The sequence below is a fragment of the Lissotriton vulgaris genome, unplaced genomic scaffold (genome assembly GCF_964263255.1).
Source record: "Lissotriton vulgaris unplaced genomic scaffold, aLisVul1.2 SCAFFOLD_1408, whole genome shotgun sequence".
Classification (NCBI taxonomy): domain Eukaryota; kingdom Metazoa; phylum Chordata; class Amphibia; order Caudata; family Salamandridae; genus Lissotriton; species Lissotriton vulgaris.
The window spans coordinates 416,915-438,926 of record NW_028255291.1 but is presented as its reverse complement, the minus strand read 5'-3'; the positions used below and the strand labels follow the sequence as shown (position 1 = coordinate 438,926).

At 48.2% G+C, this 22,012-nt stretch overlaps 1 long non-coding RNA gene across 2 annotated transcripts in view; it reads right to left on the bottom strand.

The window, feature by feature from the left end:
* Nucleotides 1-22,012, bottom strand: part of LOC147659176 (uncharacterized) — an 86,530-nt gene that overhangs the window by 27,860 nt on the left and 36,658 nt on the right. Inside the window, exon 3 of one of the 2 annotated variants that reach the window (XR_015307303.1) lies at nt 6,382-6,635. The exons of the other annotated variant lie outside the window; for it this stretch is intronic. This is a non-coding gene — a long non-coding RNA (uncharacterized LOC147659176). Of the gene's footprint in view, nt 1-6,381; nt 6,636-22,012 lie in introns of those variants that run through there. 2 annotated transcript variants of the gene reach the window in all.

The following is a 22,012-nucleotide window of genomic DNA, read 5'->3' as shown; positions in this document are numbered from 1 at the left end:
CTATGCATAGTGAGCACCGGGGTGCCACTTGCAGTCACCTTCCTCTAAAGCCCTGCCTACCTGGGATATACAAAACCCTGTCTAGGATGGTGCTAGCACCGCCCCTGACAGGAAACCCTTTGTCCAAGCTCTCCTTGCTGGAAGGACTCCCAGCAGCAGGAGGTCAGACTCGTGTCTGTGGTGGCAGCATCCATTTTGTGGAGCTGAGGCTTGAGTTAACTTTAACCGGTGTTCACAGTTACATCCATGTCGTGTCCCTCTAGAAGGGTGGAATGCTAACCCCGTCACCAGAATTGGCGAGGGGTTAGTATTCCAATTCGTATGACACCTTACTCGACATGTTTTGATAAAGCGGTACCAGAGTTGGCATATAACCGCGAGGATTATAATGCACTTAAGAGCATATGGTACGCGTTATCATGGAACAGCTATTAGGACTTGGTTCAGCAAGCTGCAGACAGGCTCTGCTCATGCCAGAGCACCATCTCACATGATTCCAAGCACTCTGCCTTCAGGATTGTTAATGCCTGCCATAGGAGTGACTGATAGGAATACATGTGTCCATTTTAGGATTAGATATAGGTATACTATATCTAAAGCAAAGGGTGATTACACCACCTTGCCCCAGCTGTCGTGCAGCCAGTTGTGTCAGATTTAGATGGCCAGCCAGGGGTGGCATAATACATGCTGCAGCCCCTGGTAGGCCCTGGGTACACCTAGGCCCTGTGTACAGGGACTGATAGGGTGGCCCAGTACCAATTGGTGAATGTACCTAAGGCACATGTCAATTTAGTGAGAGAACAGCTAGGCTGTGGGTCTGATTAGCAGGCCCACAGCCAGAGAAAGTCGTAAACCAGTGAAGCAAAAAGCAAAAAATCTGGGGTGATCATAGGATTGCAGACCCTACTCTCCTACACAGTAGTTCTGGTGTCTGGCAGTACCGCTCCAGTTGGGAGGGTGCAGAAGTCCAGAAAGAGGGGCGAGAGGGGGAAAGAGTCCCCAGTGGAAGAACCAGTGGGTCAGGGGCCAGCCAGCAGGGCTGCGTCCCCAGTGAATGACCATGGGGATACCACTTCTGTCCTGGGGGATCTTCCCACACTGTCAGAGGGACAGGGGTTGGGAGATCTGCGCCAGGCAGACTGTCGCACGGCACATGAGCTATGTGCCACCCTCAGGGGGGCATGCGCACTCCCCGGGAAGTCCTGGTGCGCCAGGCAAGGGTTCAACTGCAGGGTTGGGTCCCTGAGTTGGAGAGCCAGGTTCAGGTGTTGTCTGACCTGAAAGGTGGGGCCACTGTAATCAGTGTCCTGACCCATGTCACTTCTAGGGATACCACTCCAGTGGGGAGTGGGCAGTACTCTGGAAGGGGGTGCAGAGGGAGGGAGTCCTTGCCTCTGACCCCGGTGCAGTTTGAGGGTTTAGACCCTAGGATAGAGGGCCAGGTGCAGGGTGTCCCCCCTGACCTGGTGCCCCAGTTGCAGGATAGCACCCCTGAACTGGTGAGCGAATTGTGCAGGTCACTTGCCACAGGTGCCCTGACAATTATGGAAGGGGGTACCACTCCAGGTGGGAGGGTACAGAGCCCCAAGGAGGAGGACCGGGTGTGGGAGAGCCCACCCCAGTCTTTAGTCCAGCCGCCAGGTACAGGCCTGGGGCTGGTGGGTCAGTGCCAGGATATCATACTTGGACTGACAGAAGAGAGAATGGAAAAAAGGTGCCAAGCACCTGGGGCTACTGCCCCCCGCTCTCTGAGGCCACAGAGGTTTGGGAGCCCCGAGATGCATGAGGCCTGGGTCTCCACCCTGACTACTGTCAGTGGCCACTGTGAGTTGATGTCTGTCTGTTGGGACACACCTGTGAGCAAGTTAAGGTTAGAGGCTGCACAGGTGGTGTCCACAGAGGCAGATTGGCGTAGAACTGGAATGTGCCCCTGCTGTTGCGGGCCAGGTCCATGTTCTATCGCCCAAAGCAGGGAAGCCCATCACAGTGGTGATTGGTCTACCCTGCGTTTTGGCTGGAAGGGGGTTGTGTTGGACTTGGCCCTCTTGGCAGGGTCATCCCTGAACTTTTTGCCTTCCTCCAATATTCACTCTGACCTGTTTTTGTTGGTTTAATGACTCTGGGCACTTTACCACTGCTGACCAGTGCTAAAGTGCATATGCTCTCCCTATATAAAGTGTAACTGTGATTGATACTCCTGATTTGTTCATTGGATTTACTGTCAGTCCCCAGTAAAGTGCACTAGGAGTGCCAGGGCTTGTAAATGCCAATACTGCTAGTGGGCCTGCAGCGCTGTTTGCGCCACCCACAGAAGCAGCCTTTTAAAATGTGTCTAGGGTCTGCCATTGCAGGACCTGCGTGCAGTCTGGTACTGTCATGCTGGCTGGGCAAGTGCACACACTTGCCAGCCCCTAAACCTTCCCTTGACTTCATATCAGTGAGTCCTAAGGTAGGCCCAAGGTCAGGGTGCATTGTAAGTATAAGGTAGTACATGCCCTGATGTGTGTGGCATATCCTAATAGTGAATTACTGCCAAATTCGTTTTTCACTATTGTAAGGCTACCTGTTCCCTTTAGGCCAGATAGGCTGCTGGAATTATTACACTCTATAATCCCAGCAGGCTCAGGGAACATGGTAGAAAATAAAGTTTAGTATGCCTGAACTCAGAATAATAAAATACTTCTTTTAGTAACGTTTATTTTAATATCCTGTGTTTGCAAATGCTACTTTTAGAAAGTTAGCATTTCCTTGCCTAACCATTTCAGCCCGCCTCTACTGGTATGTGTATCTGACTGTCTGGGATGTGTCTGGGATGTGTGAGTGACCGGGCTGGGGGATGACAGGTGGTGAATGCAAGGATTACACCTTAGTGGGAGGTAGGAGTGCCCCTGGACTCTTAATAGGGCAGTGCTCTGCCACCACAATGCTGGCTCCGCCCCCTGGGGAGCGACTGATGATTCAGCCTGCACCTGACCCAGGAAGGGCGAAGCACTGTCAACAAGGTACTCCTGGCTGCCCCTATCCACACAATGCTGGCTCCACCTCCTGTGGAGCGTCTGATGTGCCTGCCCCTCACACTGAAAGCAGAAGCCAGAAGTACACCCAACAAGTACTCAGAGACTGAAAGCAGTTATGCAAAGGCCCCTCTGGCCTGAGAAGACAAAAGAAATGCTGTATAAAAGTAGGAGCCCTGCTCCTTGTAAATCAGAATCCTGTTTCCCACAAAGAACCTCTGCCCGACTAGAAGGAGAAGAAGACGCTGGAAGGACTGGCCTGCTGCTTGCCTTGCTGAGAAAGGAGAGGATAAGACTTTTGAAAAGACTTTGCTGACTTGTGCTAGAAACATTCTCCAAGGGCTTGATTGAGCTTGCCCCCTGAACTGAACCCCAGGACCAGTGAGTTCTCCGGTGCTTTGGCTCGTCCCCTGCCTGAGGCCGAGTATTTTCTCCCGCCGGAGGTGAAGTCTGCCCCCTCTCGCCCCCTCCTAGGGCCGTGGTACCTGGGAGCCAGCCTGCCCTCTTCCCCTTGAGAGCCTCGCTCCGTCGGAGTCGCTCTCTGCCCCAGGGCTAAGGCTGGCCGCTCCTCTACCCCCGCCTGCTTCACGGAGCACTTGAGTGAGACTTCAGCCCCTCCCGCCGGAATCCCGGGGACGCGAGCAGCCTGCCGCCTGGACGGCCGCCCGTGCATCTGATTGCACCCGGCCGCCCGCCTTGCTCTGCCCCCCCACAGGAGAGGCCGCGCCGCACTGTGAAGGGAGCCCCCCCCTATGTACCGTCGGTACTGAGGGCTCCCGTGCTGTGCCCCACCTCTGGAAAAGGCCCGGGGTTCCTCCAGGCTCCTCTCATCGCCTGCTTGCTGCTCCACAGCTCAGCCCCCACCTCTGGAAAAGGCCCAGGGTTTGTCAGGCCCCTCTCTGGTCTCCATTCAAAGCGCACCGCGAGATGCGTGAGCATTGGTAGGGCCCAGGCTTTTCTTCTGTGTGGAGCACAGAGGAGCGCTGCGAAGCCCACAGAGGCGCTTGGGAGCGCCATACCTTCCAGGAATAGGGCAAGAGGCCCCATTATTGCATAACTGGAACTGAGAGAACTGTTTTGGAGGTGAATTGAAAAGAAACCCTTTTTTTGAACTATAAACAGAAGAAAAGCTTGCCTATTTACAACCTGTGGCCCAACAAAAACGTTATTGGTCTTGTGATGAGTCTGATCTGATATATATATATTTTTTTACATAAAGGAATGTATTTTTATATATTCACAGCCTGGAGTCCATTTGTGGGGGAATTGGTACATTTTACTGTGTGTGTTATTACAAATGCCTAACTCCATAACGCCTGAAGAATAGCCTTGCCTGCTCACGCCACGCACCTAGAGGGTGAGCAAGGGTAATTCTAAGGGGTCATCCTTCGCCCTGACTTAGAGGAGAGGGTCCCTGCTTGTCACAAGTGAATACTTGCGCCAACCAGAGACCCCCAATTCTAACAAGAATACCAGTTACTTGAGCTTGAGAAAGCTAGGTTTAGAGTCAGGCAAGAGCAACTGCACTTGACAAAAAGTCCCTGGAAGTCTAGAGAGCTAGAAAAAAGTTGGGACTAGAGTCCCATGGTGGCAGCAACAGTGTCCCTAGAGTTAAGAAACATTCATTTGACAACAGGAGCCTGTGCAAGATTGTCCCTCTCTACCATGTTGGGGATGACATCCACAAATGGAGAACTGCTTTAGAGAGGGCATGTAAAGTACAGAGGGTCCCTTAAGAGCAGTGGGCAGCTATCTTGAGGCTCTCCTTTGCCGATAATAGAGATAAGCTCCTCACTGTTAAAGAAGAAGATGCTGACAATTATTCAGTTCTGAAGAGTGCTCTCATTGATCGGTTTGGCTTAACCACTGAGCAAATCAAGATTAAGTTCAGAGACACCCAGAAGGCTCAGACTCAGGCCTGGGTAGACTTTGTGAACATTGCTATTAAGGCTCTGTAAGGCTGGTTGCTTGGCAGCATAATTTTGTAGGATTGTATAAGAAATTATGAGGAAGCAGATACTTAATAATTGCCAAAGTCCGTTATTGCATCAGTACCTGGTTGACTCAGATTTGACCTCTCCCCAAGAATTGGGATAGAAGACATATAAGTAGGCCAGAACCAGGGTGAAGCAGAAAATCCAGAAAAATGGTGGTGCCCAAAAGAAGCAAGATTCTAAGGGCCAGATGTAGGTAGCCCAAAACAGTACAATTTCATGTGAATTCATTAAAATATACTGTTATGTTATGTTATGTTATTTATATTTTTATAGCGCACAGCTGCCCCAGCAAAGGGGCGTCCTGGCGCTTTGACAGACACTATAACATAACACACAAAAGGAGGGAAATTAACCAGACACGGGAAACAGGAAAGTTTTAATCGCCTGCCTGAAGGCGAGCAAGTCTTCAAGAGCTCGGATGTGTACCGGGAGCGAATTCCATAAACCTGCCGCAAGCACCCTAAAGGAGCGGCCACCCATTCTGCTCAGTTTAAAGCGTGGACAAGCAGCCAGGTGAAGCCCCTCCGATCTCAAGGATCTTGTAGGAGTATAGGGCGTGAGTAGGTTGGCAAGTGCCGGCGGCGAAGAAAATTTCAAAATTTTAAAGGCCAGGCACAGCGCTTTAAACTTAATTCGCTGTCTGACCGGGAGCCAATCAGTCATATCACATACATTTATTTTACAGAATGAATGGGTGTTTCATTCTGTAAAATAAATTGATGTGATTCACATGAAATTGTACTGTTTATTTTAGTTGTCCATCAATAGGATGTGATGCACACAGCATTTTGTTTAGGGTTAAAGTAAATAGCTAGTTGATGTTTCTGTTTTTGTCAACACATCAACTATTTGTATATAACTAACTATATAATTTTTTGTACAGGGGGTTACATTTTGAAAAATTTAGTCCTGATGATGGTCTTGTTGATGACAACCCATAAGACCGAAATGTCGACATAAGTATCATCTCCCCAGCTATTTATACTACAGGACACCACAATACATTAATGACTTTGGTTTCCTCTTTTATCCAATCGAGTTGATCCTGCTGTTATGAATTGTCAATCAAATTTGTATATGTTGCTATTCATGATTGCTTATATATAGTTTTGCTCATTTTTATCCCCATTGATTTATTTCTGTGATTCATATCAATATAAACAATCTTTTTATAAACATACCCTTTTTCTGCTGTGTGCTTTCTATATTTTTTTTAAATAATGAATGTTTTGCTTTGTGAAAAACTATTTGATTAATCGGATGAGTAATCCTTAGGATACATTGGGTTCAAATGAATGAACCAGCAAATAGAGAAAAGAATTGAGTCAGATTCAAAATATAATCCCTTGTAGTCACCTTGTACTCTGATTCCTTGGCAGTACCAGCACAGATGACTCTGAGGTTGGTGTGGGGGAAAGTGCAGGTGGTTCCAACTGTTGTGACCCAAACAGCAGAGGTCACAGAGTCTGGGGTGTGGTAGCTCGCTCCGGTGTAGTTGCTGCCTGCGCTGTGGGTGTGGGTGGCAGAACAGTGCTTTGACCTGCACTTCTGGGTGTTTCCTCACTCCTCTCCGTTGCTGGTGCCCTCTCCTCCCTTTCCTGCGCTGTACTGCGCGATGACTCTCCTGTGGACAGATATGAACATTGGCTCAGTGATGTGTGTCATTATTAAATCACATTCCTATCACACAATTGCCTGGTCCTCAACAGCTTCTGAATGTAGTGTGTGGCATACCTTGCTGATTCCTATGGTGACTGTATTGATGTATGTTCCTATGACTACGGGGACTGTTTTCTAAACGCTTCCAAACGCTTCTTACTGACCAGACATCAGCAGCGGGAGCTCCTTCCTAGAGGTCATCAGAGGCAGCGCCTGCAACTCGCCGGACCCGCTTTGCGGGTCCCGCAGCGCGGCTGTCACAGAGGGAGCCGCTGTTGTTCAAGGGGCTGGTGCATTCCGACCGGCAGGGCTGCGAGCACTAGGCAGGGACTCCGTGGACCAGGAGTCCCTGCGCGCCCTATTATCACCAGCTGGGCTGCTCTCTCTGCCGGCCACGCCCACCCGCTAATCACGCCCCTTGCTATAAAAGTTCATCGTGTACCCGCAGCGCGGGAGCGCGCCGGGAGAAGCCCGGGACAAGGGCGGGACCGTCTAAGGCCGTCCAAGGACGATCAAGGTCGGGCCGGGCCCACTCTCTTTCATCGAGATCTTGTGGACCATAAGCACTTGCTCCCATTTACTGGTATTAGGAATGTTATTTGTTTAGCCATAGACCTAGCGCCTCTTCTGATTCCTTAAATTGCATTGTTTATATCTACATGATGTCCTTAAGATCAGGGAAGGGTAGGCAGGTAACTGGGAAGACGAATATTGGGAAAGCAACTGGAACTTTAGATGACTTTATTATCCGGGCAACGGGGATATTAGGAAAAGAAATTGCCCTTACAGAAAAGCGTTTGTCACTAGACTTAGTAACAGGGAAACGATCTTCTTTGGGACGAATTGGTTCTACAACTACTCCCGAAAAGAGTATAGCAAATAATTTGGAAGCCAGCCCAAGTCTTGCAGTAATTTCAGACTCCCAGACATCAACTGTTGAAGATATAGTGGACTGCCCAGATGAAGTCCGTATATCATCAAGTATCACGGGGGATAGTACCCAACATTGTAATGTGAGCACCAATGGGTCTATTCCCACTCAACCCCAGGTCTTAGACTGTGACCCAGTAGTTATACAAACCAGTAAACGGAAGAGAGGTGGGAATCATAGGAAGGGAAGTAGAGCTAAATTAGCTAAGACAGCTGCACCAAGAGTTTTGGCAAATACAGCCAGGCAAAAGGGAACTTATTCAGGAGAAGTGGGACATAGAACCCTTTCTTGTCCAAATAATAATGAAGAACTATTGGCAAATATTGAGAAATTGGTGAAAACCCTCCTGTTGCCCCTCTTAGAGAGAACACAAATTGTTAACTTAAAATTGGATCAACTAGAACATCTTATCTCACTTAACACTCACTCTCTTGAAATATTGGCTAATAAGAGTAAATCTCCTGAGACTGTGGGTAATAGCATTACATCAAAGAAAGGGGGCCAGAAAAATCAAAGTAAAGCTCCCCAAACACCTATAATTGCGGACCCCCAGGAAGTCCCTGTACAAACAGTTCTGACTAAACCTGCAGGGGTGGCTACTGTGGGGTGCCAAAGTAAAAATGTGGCAGCCACAGCATCAACATCTAAGGCAACTACATCTAAGCAGGCAGTCACCTCTGGGCCTAAGCCAACTCCATTGCAGGGAGTGACAGTCTCTGGTGAAAGAGCTCCTCCAAAAAAACCACTTTGTGTAAACCTGCCACCAGACTCTGCCCCTTTTATGGTAATCCTGACAGGAGTCCCAGCAGTTATGCCAAATAAATTGGAATCAAATCAGGACCTTATAAATAAAGTAATATTCTGGCTTAATAATAATAGGCCACTTCCCCCTGTCTCTAAAACAAAAATACTCAGTGTGCGAAGAGTCCCCTGGGTGGGGCCAAGTGAGAAGAATCTAGAGGGGGATTGTATCCTGATTAACTTCAGGGATAGCTGGGTAAGAGATATGATTTGCCGTAAACCAAGGTTCGCCAGAGTGGGGGATATTCAATGCATAGGTTTGGAATACTTTTACCCTAATCTGAATCATGTTCCCCCGAACCTATATCCTAATAATTCTGGGTTGAGTTTTCAGAGCGAAATACATCCTGGGTGGACACAGAGAAATACTGCCGCATGGCCGACCCAAAATCACCCCGGAATGTGGTACCAGGGTGATGGTTACTTTAGGGGTCCGCCATGTAATAATAACAACCTCCTGCAACCACCCTATAATGACCCAAGATTAAGAATTCAGGGAGAGGAATATTTAGGGTGGATGCCAAGTAATATTCCCCTAAGAAACCGTTTTGATCCACTTGTGGGTATGGAGGGGCTGGACTGACCACTATTTAGTCAAAATGAAAATGTTTTACCAATAGGAGAGTTGAGCCTGAGGGAGAATGGGGATGAAAGATGTAATGACACCTTTGTGGAGGATGCCCCTGTTTGTGAAGAACAGATTATCAACCCCCAAGAATCAGAGGTCCGTATTATCCCAGAATGTGAACCAAATTTGGCAACACGACCAGAACCAGTTGGTGATAATCTATGTGAATCAAGGCCGCGCCTGATCTCATGGAATATCGCTGGTCTTGCTAGTAGATTGGAGGATAAGGTCTGGCTGGACTATGTGGGTGGTCATGACATTCTGTGTTTTCAGGAGACATGGAGCCGGACGCCCCAGGACATTAATGGTTTTCAACCATTTGATGTCCTGGCGGTGCCATCACCAGCGGGGAGGGCAAAGGGTGGGATAATGACAGCAATTTCCCTTAAATTGAATAAACTGGTAACCTCTAAGATAGTTGACACCCCATGGTACCAATTTCTTTTGTTGGAAAATCTGTTCCCGGAGCCGCTGTTATTGGTCAATTGGTATTACAATATCTTTGATGACAATGAGATATCCATAATGTCGAGCTTGGAGGAAGCAATATCTAAGGCACGTTGTGATCAGCCCCTACTCTTCATTATTCGGGTGGGGGACTTCAACTGCTCATTGTGTAAATATGGTGATTCGAATGTGTGTGGTTTGAGGGACTCACATGAACAACCCCTGATACACTTTAAGCATACACCCCAGGGGGATGCATTAAATAACATCATTGTCTTAAACGACCTATGCATAGTGGAGCCCTGGGTTGCTCCTAATTCATCCCCAATACCAACTTTTCAGGGAAGTAGAGGCTCGATGAGTGTCATTGATTTCGCAATTGTTTCTAGTGGCTATTTTCATTATGTTGACAAGCTTGAGGTAATTGCAAATGCTGCCAGTGACCACCACCCACTAATGCTATCCCTGTGTTGTCCTGCAAATTTTAGATATCTAGTCTGGGAGCAACCCATAAAGTATAATAGGAATCAAGGTGTCACTTTGAAATGGGGGAAAATAGATGCTGTGGCCTTAGAGGCAGAGATCCTAAATACCTATAGCTCCGAAATTGAGTCATGTTTATTGTCTACAGCTAACCCTGAAAAGGTCATTGGGAACTTTGAAATTTTATGTGGGCATGTGGCCGAGCGTCTCAAAAAACCAATTGGGAAAAATAAACCTAAGGGCTTCAGATGGTTTGATGCTGTGTGCTCTGCATCACATAAATCCCTTAAAATGGCATTAAACCAAAAACCAAGGAATAAAGAGTTGGTGAGAACGACTAGAATGGCCTATAAAGAGGCCATTAGAAAAAGGAAGCAGGATTTAAAAAAACTTGCATGGGAAGATCTAGAGAAGGCCTCGGAGTTAAAAGATAGTAGGCTCTTCTGGGAAGTAGTCAATCGTTCCCTTTTCACGAGCGATGGTAAAGATAATATCGTGATGCAGATTACAGGTGAATCATGGGAAGCCCATTTTGGAAAAATCTTTAACCCAAAGGCAATACAATCTCTGGGCCTGCTGGAGGATTCTAGGGATCTGGTGGCCTCTCAGACAGCCTTGTCTCTGAGCTCCTCGTTTACTCTGCAAGAGGTGGAGGATGCCTTGAGGAAAGGCATATTACTAAAAGCCCCTGGCCCTGATGCAGTACCTCTGGATTTCTTTAGGCATAATACCGAGGTATGGGCACCATTGTTACTGAATGTGTTTAGGGCAGCTGTTATTGGCCGTATCCCGGCATCATGGAAGGAGGCAGTGGTGGTGCCGATTTTTAAGAAGGGCGATAGATGTGACCCCCGATGCTATCGCCCTATATCATTAATCGATGCATCATGCAAATTGTTGGGAAGAGTTATTTTGGCCAGATTGGAAACATGGGCAGACTCGGTGGACCTCATCGTGAACTCCCAATACGGGTTCAGAAAAGGAAAAGGGACGGTCGAACAGTGTCTGAATTTGGCACTATTCATAGGCAAGTACATGAAGGCAAGGAAATCTTCTATCCACCTTGCCTTCATGGACCTTTCAAGTGCATTCGACACTGTTTGTAGAATCAAGCTCTGGCAGATGATGGATGATATGGGCTTTGAGGAACCTTTGGTTACATTGCTCCGTAGATTGCATGAAGCGACAACTGTAGCCATAAGGTTCGGACCAGGGGGGAAAAAACAAAATCTATCCCCTCAACCGAGGGTGTGCGACAAGCCCCTTTTTTGTTCCTAGTGTACACAAATGGCCTGGAGAAGTACTTGTTGGACCACACCTGTTGTGTTTGTATATTCCGCCCTAAGTGCGCTGGGGATGCCCAGACGTGGGTCCCAGGCACTCCACACCACTGGAGTCAAGCTAGCCGGGCTGATGAGAGGTGTTACCTCGAAACCGGTCCGGTCCTCGGATGCTTGATTCCGTTCTGGGAAGGACATGGCTTTTGTAGTTCGGACTGGACTGTTCCCATGGGGCACAGGGTCAGAGCTAATTTGCATATCGCAATTGTCTAACCCAGTGTGGTGTGGAGTGCAAAAAAACGATGGATTTGGGCCCAGATCTTTGGACTGGGGTGAGTGTGTGACATTGATCCACATTCGGTCCATCACCTGTTGTGTTTGCATATTCCGCCCTAAGTGCGCTGGGGATGCCCAGACGTGGGTCCCGGGCACTCCACACCACTGGAGTCAAGCTAGCCGGGCTGATGAGAGGTGTTACCTCGAAACCGGTCCGGTCCTCGGATGCTTGATTCCGTTCTGGGAAGGACATGGCTTTTGTAGTTCGGACTGGACTGTTCCCATGGGACACAGGGTCAGAGCTGATTTGCATATCGCCATTGTCTAACCCAGGGTGGTGTGGAGTGCAAAAAAACGATGGATTTGGGCCCAGATCTTTGGACTGGGGTGAGTGTGTGACATTGATCCACATTCGGTCCATCACCTGTTGTGTTTGCATATTCCGCCCTAAGTGCGCTGGGGATGACCAGACGTGGGTCCCAGGCACTCCACACCACTGGAGTCAAGCTAGCCGGGCTGATGAGAGGTGTTACCTCGAAACCGGTCCGGTCCTCGGATGCTTGATTCCGTTCTGGGAAGGACATGGCTTTTGTAGTTCGGACTGGACTGTTCCCATGGGGCACAGGGTCAGAGCTGATTTGCATATCGCCATTGTCTAACCCAGGGTGGTGTGGAGTGCAAAAAAACGATGGATTTGGGCCCAGATCTTTGGACTGAGGTGAGTGTGTGACATTGATCCACATTCGGTCCATCACCTGTTGTGTTTGCATATTCCGCCCTAAGTGTGCTGGGGATGCCCAGACGTGGGTCCCAGGCACTCCACACCACTGGAGTCAAGCTAGCCAGGCTGATGAGAGGTGTTACCTCGAAACCGGTCCGGTCCTCGGATGCTTGATTCCGTTCTGAGAAGGACATGGCTTTTGTAGTTCGGACTGGACTGTTCCCATGGGGCACAGGGTCAGAGCTGATTTGCATATTGCCATTGTCTAACCCAGGGTGGTGTGGAGTGCAAAAAAACGATGGATTTGGGCCCAGATCTTTGGACTGGGGTGAGTGTGTGACATTGATCCACATTCGGTCCATCACCTGTTGTGTTTGCATATTCCGCCCTAAGTGCGCTGGGGATGACCAGACGTGGGTCCCAGGCACTCCACACCACTGGAGTCAAGCTAGCCGGGCTGATGAGAGGTGTTACCTCGAAACCGGTCCGGTCCTCGGATGCTTGATTCCGTTCTGGGAAGGACATGGCTTTTGTAGTTCGGACTGGACTGTTCCCATGGGGCACAGGGTCAGAGCTGATTTGCATATCGCCATTGTCTAACCCAGGGTGGTGTGGAGTGCAAAAAAACGATGGATTTGGGCCCAGATCTTTGGACTGAGGTGAGTGTGTGACATTGATCCACATTCGGTCCATCACCTGTTGTGTTTGCATATTCCGCCCTAAGTGCGCTGGGGATGCCCAGACGTGGGTCCCAGGCACTCCACACCACTGGAGTCAAGCTAGCCAGGCTGATGAGAGGTGTTACCTCGAAACCGGTCCGGTCCTCGGATGCTTGATTCCGTTCTGAGAAGGACATGGCTTTTGTAGTTCGGACTGGACTGTTCCCATGGGGCACAGGGTCAGAGCTGATTTGCATATCGCCATTGTCTAAACCAGGGTGGTGTGGAGTGCAAAAAAACGATGGATTTGGGCCCAGATCTTTGGACTGGGGTGAGTGTGTGACATTGATCCACATTCGGTCCATCACCTGTTGTGTTTGCATATTCTGCCCTAAGTGCGCTGGGGATGCCCAGACGTGGGTCCCAGGCACTCCACACCACTGGAGTCAAGCTAGCCGGGCTGATGAGAGGTGTTACCTCGAAACCGGTCCGGTCCTCGGATGCTTGATTCCGTTCTGGGAAGGACATGGCTTTTGTAGGTCGGACTGGACTGTTCCCATGGGGCACAGGGTCAGAGCTGATTTGCATATCGCCATTGTCTAACCCAGTGTGGTGTGGAGTGCAAAAAAACGATGGATTTGGGCCCAGATCTTTGGACTGGGGTGAGTGTGTGACATTGATCCACATTCGGTCCAGCACCTGTTGTGTTTGCATATTCCGCCCTAAGTGCGCTGGGGATGCCCAGACGTGGGTCCCAGGCACTCCACACCACTGGAGTCAAGCTAGCCGGGCTGATGAGAGGTGTTACCTCGAAACCGGTCCGGTCCTCGGATGCTTGATTCCGTTCTGGGAAGGACATGGCTTTTGTAGTTCGGACTGGACTGTTCCCATGGGGCACAGGGTCAGAGCTGATTTGCATATCACCATTTTCTAACCCAGGGTGGTGTGGAGTGCAAAAAAACGATGGATCTGGGCCCAGATCTTTGGACTGGGGTGAGTGTGTGACATTGATCCACATTCGGTCCATCACCTGTTGTGTTTGCATATTCCGCCCTGAGTGCGCTGGGGATGCCCAGACGTGGGTCCCAGGCACTCCACACCATTGGAGTCAAGCTAGCCGGGCTGATGAGAGGTGTTACCTCGAAACCGGTCCGGTCCTCGGATGCTTGATTCCGTTCTGGGAAGGACATGGCTTTTGTAGTTCGGACTGGACTGTTCCCATGGGGCACAGGGTCAGAGCTGATTTGCATATCGCCATTGTCTAACCCAGGGTGGTGTGGAGTGCAAAAAAACAATGGATTTGGGCCCAGATCTTTGGACTGGGGTGAGTGTGTGACATTGATCCACATTCGGTCCATCACCTGTTGTGTTTGCATATTCTGCCCTAAGTGCGCTGGGGATGCCCAGACGTGGGTCCCAGGCACTCGACACCACTGGAGTCAAGCTAGCCGGGCTGATGAGAGGTGTTACCTCGAAACCGGTCCGGTCCTCGGATGCTTGATTCCGTTCTGGGAAGGACATGGCTTTTGTAGTTCGGACTGGACTGTTCCCATGGGGCACAGGGTCAGAACTGATTTGCATATCGCCGTTGTCTAACCCAGGGTGGTGTGGAGTGCAAAAAAACAATGGATTTGGGCCCAGATCTTTGGACTGGGGTGAGTGTGAGACATTGATCCACATTCGGTCCATCACCTGTTGTGTTTGCATATTCCGCCCTAAGTGCGCTGAGGATGCCCAGACATGGGTCCCAGGCACTCCACACCACTGGAGTCAAGCTAGCCGGGCTGATGAGAGGTGTTACCTCGAAACCGGTCCGGTCCTCGGATGCTTGATTCCGTTCTGGGAAGGACATGGCTTTTGTAGTTCGGACTGGACTGTTCCCATGGGGCACAGGGTCAGAGCTGATTTGCATATCGCCATTGTCTAACCCAGGGTGGTGTGGAGTGCAAAAAAACGATGGATTTGGGCCCAGATCTTTGTACTGGGGTGAGTGTGCGACATTGATCCACATTCGGTCCATCTCCTGTTGTGTTTGCATATTCCGCCCTAAGTGCGCTGGGGATGCCCAGACGTGGGTCCCAGGCACTCTACACCACTGGAGTCAAGCTAGCCGGGCTGATGAGAGGTGTTACCTCGAAACCGGTCCGGTCCTCGGATGCTTGATTCCGTTCTGGGAAGGACATGGCTTTTGTAGTTCGGACTGGACTGTTCCCATGGGGCACAGGGTCAGAGCTGATTTGCATATCGCCATTGTCTAACCCAGGGTGGTGTGGAGTGCAAAAAAACGATGGATTTGGGCCCAGATCTTTGAACTGGGGTGAGTGTGTGACATTGATCCACATTCGGTCCATCACCTGTTGTGTTTGCATATTCTTCCCAAAGGTTAATGGCAGGAGCATCCCCATGCTTTCTTACGCCGACGATACGGTACTTATGACCCTTACAGGAAATAGTATGCAGACCTGTCTCGACGCCTTTAATACCTTCATGTTGGACCTGGACCTGAAGGTAAATTTCACAAAATCTTTTGCAATGGTCTGCGGCCCAAAGGGGACAAAATCCAGAAAGTTCATGGTTAATAACTTTACCATTGAAAAGGTAGATAATTTCAATTATCTGGGAAACCTCTTTAACAACAAACTGAGTTGGGCCCCACTAATGAAGGCTCGAGTTCAGAGCGCTAGTCGTTCAATAGAAGGCCTGTTCCGCTTCTGTGGCAAGTTAGGTCAAAAACCGGTCACACACCTAAAAACCCTGTTCAGATCCAAATGCATGCCCGTGGCCACCTATGGGGCAGGGGTGTGGGGGATTGAAAGCCCTGCCCGATACAGGTCATGGAAAATAAATTCTTAAAGCGTGTACTATCAACACCATCAGGCTCATCAAATAGTTTCTCTCATGATGAAATGGGAATGAGTTATGTGAGTGATATCATTCGTCTTTCGCCCTTATTATTATGGGGCAAAATATGGCTATCTGCGGATCTTTAGTTCTCTAGAGATATTCTTCAGGACTGTAAAAGCCTTGATAATGGGAAGCAGATTCCTTGGTTGTCATATGTTAGTGACATGTTACACAAAATAGGCCTGGGTCATGTCTATGACAATCCGGAAAAAATCCAGGGAGACATTAAAACCCTTATTAAAACAAGTTATTGGAAATCCTCACATGCACTTTCCTTGGTCAGGTCAACAGGATGTGTGGTTAAATTACAGCACCAGTTTTATTTAACTTTCACAACCCTTGTGCAATGGCGGTTTTATCTTACAAGGTTCAGGCTAAACATTCTGCACTTTCTCTTTGCCTTTCCTAAACAAGGGGGTTGGTGTGAGAGGCTGCCTCCTTGTTCTTGTAATAACAAAGTTAGTCAGAGTACTATACATGTTGTCCTCTTTTGTTCTTTATATAAGGAACCAAGAACCAGATTTATTAAGCCAATTCTGAAGGGGCAGCAACCATGTACTTATAAAGAAGGCTATGACTACTTGTTATCATTATCATCTTCTGGAGTATGTTGTGCCATGTTAAATTTTATACGAGTGTCACTCCAGATTAGGAAACGGTATGGCTAACCTGGCCTTAGACCTGTACATTGTTGTGGAAATTTGTTTTTTACCTGTTGCTATCTGATGGCCATTCTAGTATAAATATTATATGAAATAACGCTTGTTGACTTAAGGTGATCAATATGGGTTTTATTGTCTGTATGTTCCTTCGTGATAAATTACTTGTGAATATATCAATTAATGTTTTAACTTTCTCAATGTATAATTTTAGATGGTTCTTTTTAAAACTATAACTGTAAATCATGTTATATAAAATGTTTTACTTTTATGATTCTTTCCTTGAATCGAATAAAGTTGTTTGAACCGAACCGAACCGACTACGTCTCCCATGATGCATTGCTGGAAATTCCTAAAATCTGTACTGGAGTGTGATGCAGACACCCACATTGGGGAAGGGGGACAGGGAAAGGGGTGGGGATTCATGTCCATGCAGCTTACCTTGTTTTTGTGCAGCTCTGGCTGAGCTGTCAGCATCCCCGATCCCATGGGCACTCTCTGGCTCCAGGGTGGATTCCACCAGCTGCTCCAGGTCTGTCAGTCTTGGTGCACGGTTCCTCCCTCCACCTGTGGCTCCTGCTTCTTTTCTCTGGGCTGCAAGTTTTTTTTTGTTATGATCCGCATATCATACCACCTTTGTTTAAGGTAATCAATGTCCCTGGTGATGACCCCAATAGCATTGACCTTGGACTGGATCCCCAGCCAGGTGTTCCTTTTAACAGGCTCTGCAACATGCAGAGACTGCTTCCCAAAGAGCTGGGTGTGGTGTTTCACGAACTCCTCCACCAGCACCTGCAATTCTGCTGGGCTGAATTTAATTTTCCTCTTGCGCTCAGCTCCATCCTTCTGGCCATCCTGGGACTCCATTCTGCAGCTCAGCTAAGCACAGGGCAGCCTGTTCCTCTGTGTTTCCTCCAGCTCTCCAAATTGTTCAGTTGCTCTGTACCTGCATGGGTGTGCCCACTCCTAGGTACTGGGGAGGGGTAGTTGCATCTGATTGGTTGGTCCCTCTGTTGCTATGTTGTGGGGTGTGGTGGATGCTCCGGATTAGTTGACAGACTCAATTGGGTGTTTTTTGTATCACCGATTCGGTATTTACCGATTCAGAAATCCGAATGTTACTGACTCGGTATTTTGTACCGAATTTTTTCCTACATCCCGTTTTCCGATTCTGAAATACCGAATCAATATGATTCGGTATTTTAGAGTCGGTAAAATGGGATTACCTACATCTGGCCCTAAGACTCCAGATGGAGGTATGGGGAAGGGCACAGATCAAAAGTGTTCATTGGGGCCCGATGAACCTAAATCTGGGCGGGGGTGACACAGTCTCGTAAAGGCAAAAAGAAACCTTGGTGCTATTTATGTAAGGAAAAGACCCATTGCACAAAAGATGTAAATTGTCCAAAAGCCACGGATTCAACTCCACCTACTACCACTGCCCCTTGGGTAACTTCACCTGTGGTACTGAAAATTCTGGACCCGTGTTATAAACATCGTCGTACCATGACGATTTTGGTGTCGACAGACCGGAAATGACAAGTACGCTACATACGTGCATTTTCGGCGTGTTCGAGTGTTGGGATCATCCTTAAACCAGAGTTTCCGTCTCGAACCCTTGGGTTCCATTTTGTGAACGGCAGCCATTTTGTGATTGCCATCACATAGCCAAGTGACTAAAGGCCAAACCCGAGTCCGAAGGACACGTACACCTTCGCTGACTCCTCTGTGACCCGGGCAAGCTGACTCCACTGCCCGAAGCCAAACCTGTTCGGCCAGGTCCTCTCCCAGTGGCCGAGCGAGATTGGAGATTGGTATCAAGGCACACCATATCATAAACCTTTCATCATGCACGAACCATGCCTAATCTTACACACACCTGTCCCTGTTTCTTGCTTTATGACTTGCTTTACGAGGAGGAGGTTCCCGTTTTATTGGGGGGTCCGCCGATATCTGATGGGAATACTGGACCTTGCTGGGTAATTGATTATGGGTTGGACAAACTGAAATGTGGACTTGTCATCATGACTCTGCTTTTTCTTTATAGTGAAAATATGTGAATGATCAACTGTAAAAAAAGGAATGTTTGCCTGAAGCTTATTTTTGCGTATAAAAGAAGAAGACTGACTTTGTAATTTTGAGCAGTCTCCTGAGAACCTACATGCTGTTGTACTTCTAGGATACACTGTTACTGGCTGCAGCCAATAAATACGATCTTTGACTTCACCAAGAAGACTCGTGTTTCTGTAGTCTGAAACAGGAAGAACTCGAGGTCATAAGGGTGTGTCCCCGACACCACTGGGTTCCGAAAAACCCAGTACCTCAATTGGGGCCCAACGTTGGGCGATTTCAGCGGTACCGGTCCAAGCCAGAGGTTCGTGAGGAGCTTCGTGTGAAAATTCTGGAGGATGGCCGCCACTTCATCGACCCCTGTATGTTGACGTGGTCCGAAAGTCTTTGCTGCGAGGTTCCCCACTTCCCGACGGCTACGAAGGACTGTTGCCCTGACTATCGCCTTGTTTTGGACCCTTGATGTTTGGTAGAGCGAAACAATAGACGAGTCTTCTGGTGACGTCATCGACACCTCAGTTAAGTATAAGTGGAGCGTCTCCCAGTCCTTAGTTTGTTTGGTGTCCCTTCAGGACCGCTTTGATTTTTTACTTGCAAGCGCCAAAGCCGAAGGACTCGTGTATTCACGAGACTATCGTATTCGATAATTCTTCGAAGTTTGAAGCTAGACTAGAGAGCGAAGATGCCTGGTTTTAGCAGACTTGGAAATTTATTTTGTCTTGGTTGTAGTAAGGATTCCAGATTGGAGTACTCGTGTCCGGTTCCTCCGATTGGAACTCCAACTTATGAATTATATGTGAAGCATGGCGTAGGTCCCATCGCATATAATGAGGTATGGATCCGATAGACCAGAAAGGATGGTGTTTTAAAACGGCCCCAATATGGTAGTTTCGACACCGAAATCTTAGATAATTTGGAGGTTAAACTTTTTAAGAAGAAAGCCCGGCCGGCAATGTTTGACTCTTTTCGCCTATGGCGCAAAGAAGCCAAACAGAAAGAAATGAAATTAGCGAAGAAAAATAAACGAGGTATGTCAATGGTACGAGCTGCCGTTGCGTTCAGGGATAATGAGGAAGAGCGAGAGAGTGAACAAATGCTTAGAAGTAGGAAGTTAGCAGTAGATAAGTGCTACCCAGTTTTGCGACTTAAAGAACAAGAATAAAAGGAAAAACTAGATAAAGATCCTTTAATGTCTCATTTACTGAGTTCACCACCTCCTTATGCGCAGAGTGCTACAGCACCTCAGCAACCTTTGGTTGTGCAACCCCCGATTGTTGGACCACAGGTTCTACCACGACCACCAGCTCCTCTTCAGCTGCTTCCTACTCCTCCGGCGCAGCCCCCTCAAGGGCCGCCGCCTTTGCTACCTACACCACCTGTGTTCCCTACGACTTTGCCTACTGCACTGACTATTTCTCCTAACACTCCCTCTGCTACTGCCTCCACCTCTGCCTTACCTCAACATGTTTTTCCTCCTGTCCTTCCGTCAGTTTCTCCTTCCGTCCGACAGAGAGTGGCCAACACTGTTACTAACCTTTTCTCACCCTTCTTTGGGTCGCCTAATACGACCCCTAACACGGAACGAAGACAGTTGCGAAGTCAACTGCCTGACTATCAAGAGAGAGAATTACTGAATGATTTAGCACGCAAATGTGTTGTCAATACTGTAAGATATGATGTACAGTCTATCATGGAAATTTTCTGTCAATGGGAAGCATCGAAGCAGAGATATGTTTTTGAGCAAATGTGCGTTTTTCTCTGGGAAGATTTGGAGGGAAATGATCTGGAATACGACCTGCCTGAGTTGTGCCATGTGCGGTTCCAGTTCTCTGAGGGCATGATCGTTGGCACCGATGTTAAGAGAGCGGTTGCGACATTGTTGTCGTATCGGAGTAAGGGAGGCACTTCCCGGTCACTATTTGAGCGTGACGCATCCGGTAGGAAAAAGGCGCGACAGTACCCCATGAGAGAGGTTCCCCCAGTTTGGAGGGAAGGGGACGCAAATGCTAATCCAGCCAGATTTTCAGCGTGTGTGGGTACATGTTCCTTGGAAGCGAGCTGAAGTCTTGGCCCTTAAACAGACATTGCCTGACCCCCGTAAAAATCCTGCAGGGTATTACAAGGAATTATCACAGACTACAAGCTCATGCATCATGAACTTAGCCGATATAGACATGTTGTTCGGGAATGTTGTTCCACAGCCTTTATGGGGAAAGATTTGCCACGCCGATCATGATCAGGAGTTAGGTGATAGACGTTAATGCCTGAATTGCGTGTCAATTGGGATAAGTTGTCTGCGTGTAAACAGAAGAAAGATGAAACGGTGTCCGACTTCTTCACGCGGTTTGAAGAGACTTTCGTAGATCATAGTGGTCAGGATATGGCTACTGAGGGTGGCCAGAGGTTGTTCGTCGACAAATTTGTGCATAATTTGCTTCCCGAGTTGTGTGGTAAGTTGAAAGATTCTGAGAGTGCTTGGGCTGTGTCAACGTCAGCACAGATTTTAGCTACTGCCCAGTACTATGAAAATAGGCGCAAAGATGAGTTGGAGAAAGTAGACAAAAAGACCAAGGAATTAAAAACCAAAGTTCTTTTACAGCAAGCTTATCCACCCGTACTAATAATCAGCGTGATTATCAGCAGCCTCAGCAGTATTCGAGGAACTCACAAAGAAACGAGTTCTCTCAACAACGTTTACCGTACGGTCCTAATCAGTGTGCATATTGCAAAGAAGAAGGCCATTTTAAGAGTAGTTGCCCGGTTTTGTTACAACGCACAAATGGGTATGGTGCGAGAGGCCGTGGTGCTCAACAAACGCCTAGAGGTAGAGGACGCGGAGTGTTCCCTCAGAACGCGCGTTCTTTTCCGCCCCAGAATTCAATGAATAGTTTTGATCATCAGAATAACGCATCTGGTAGGACGACTCAGTACTATGCTGACGACTACTATGCAGAAGATGAAGGTATGGAAGGTTATGATTGCTAGGACAGCCATAGACAAAGAGAGGGAGTTGTTTCAGTTCCAGTAGATCAGAATGGACCTTATGTCGAGGTGATTGCATCAGGTGTGTCAGAGCCTTTTCTGTTGGATACTGGTACTACAAAGAGTTCTATTATGCACTCAGAACTCCCTGGCGCACCTTTGTCTGGCGAAATGAATGTTTCAGTTTGTTTTTCTGGCGCCCCGGTTAGGAACCCGATTACTAGTCCTATGTCTCTTTCTGGTGGACCTCGTGAATTGGAAGCACCCCTCATTCTGACAACAGGTTGTGGTGAAAATTTGTTAGGGTTGGATTTGTTGAAAAGATTGTATGCAACATTGTATTGTTCTCCTTCGGGAGTGCAACTTACATTGGGTAAGAAAGTGATCTGTCCGATGTATTTGTCAAAGGATAAACTTCCAGCCGAACTATCTTCTCTTCCAGATATTCTTTGGGCTACTGGTCCTAATGATGTAGGTCTTTTGGAAATTCCACCATATGTC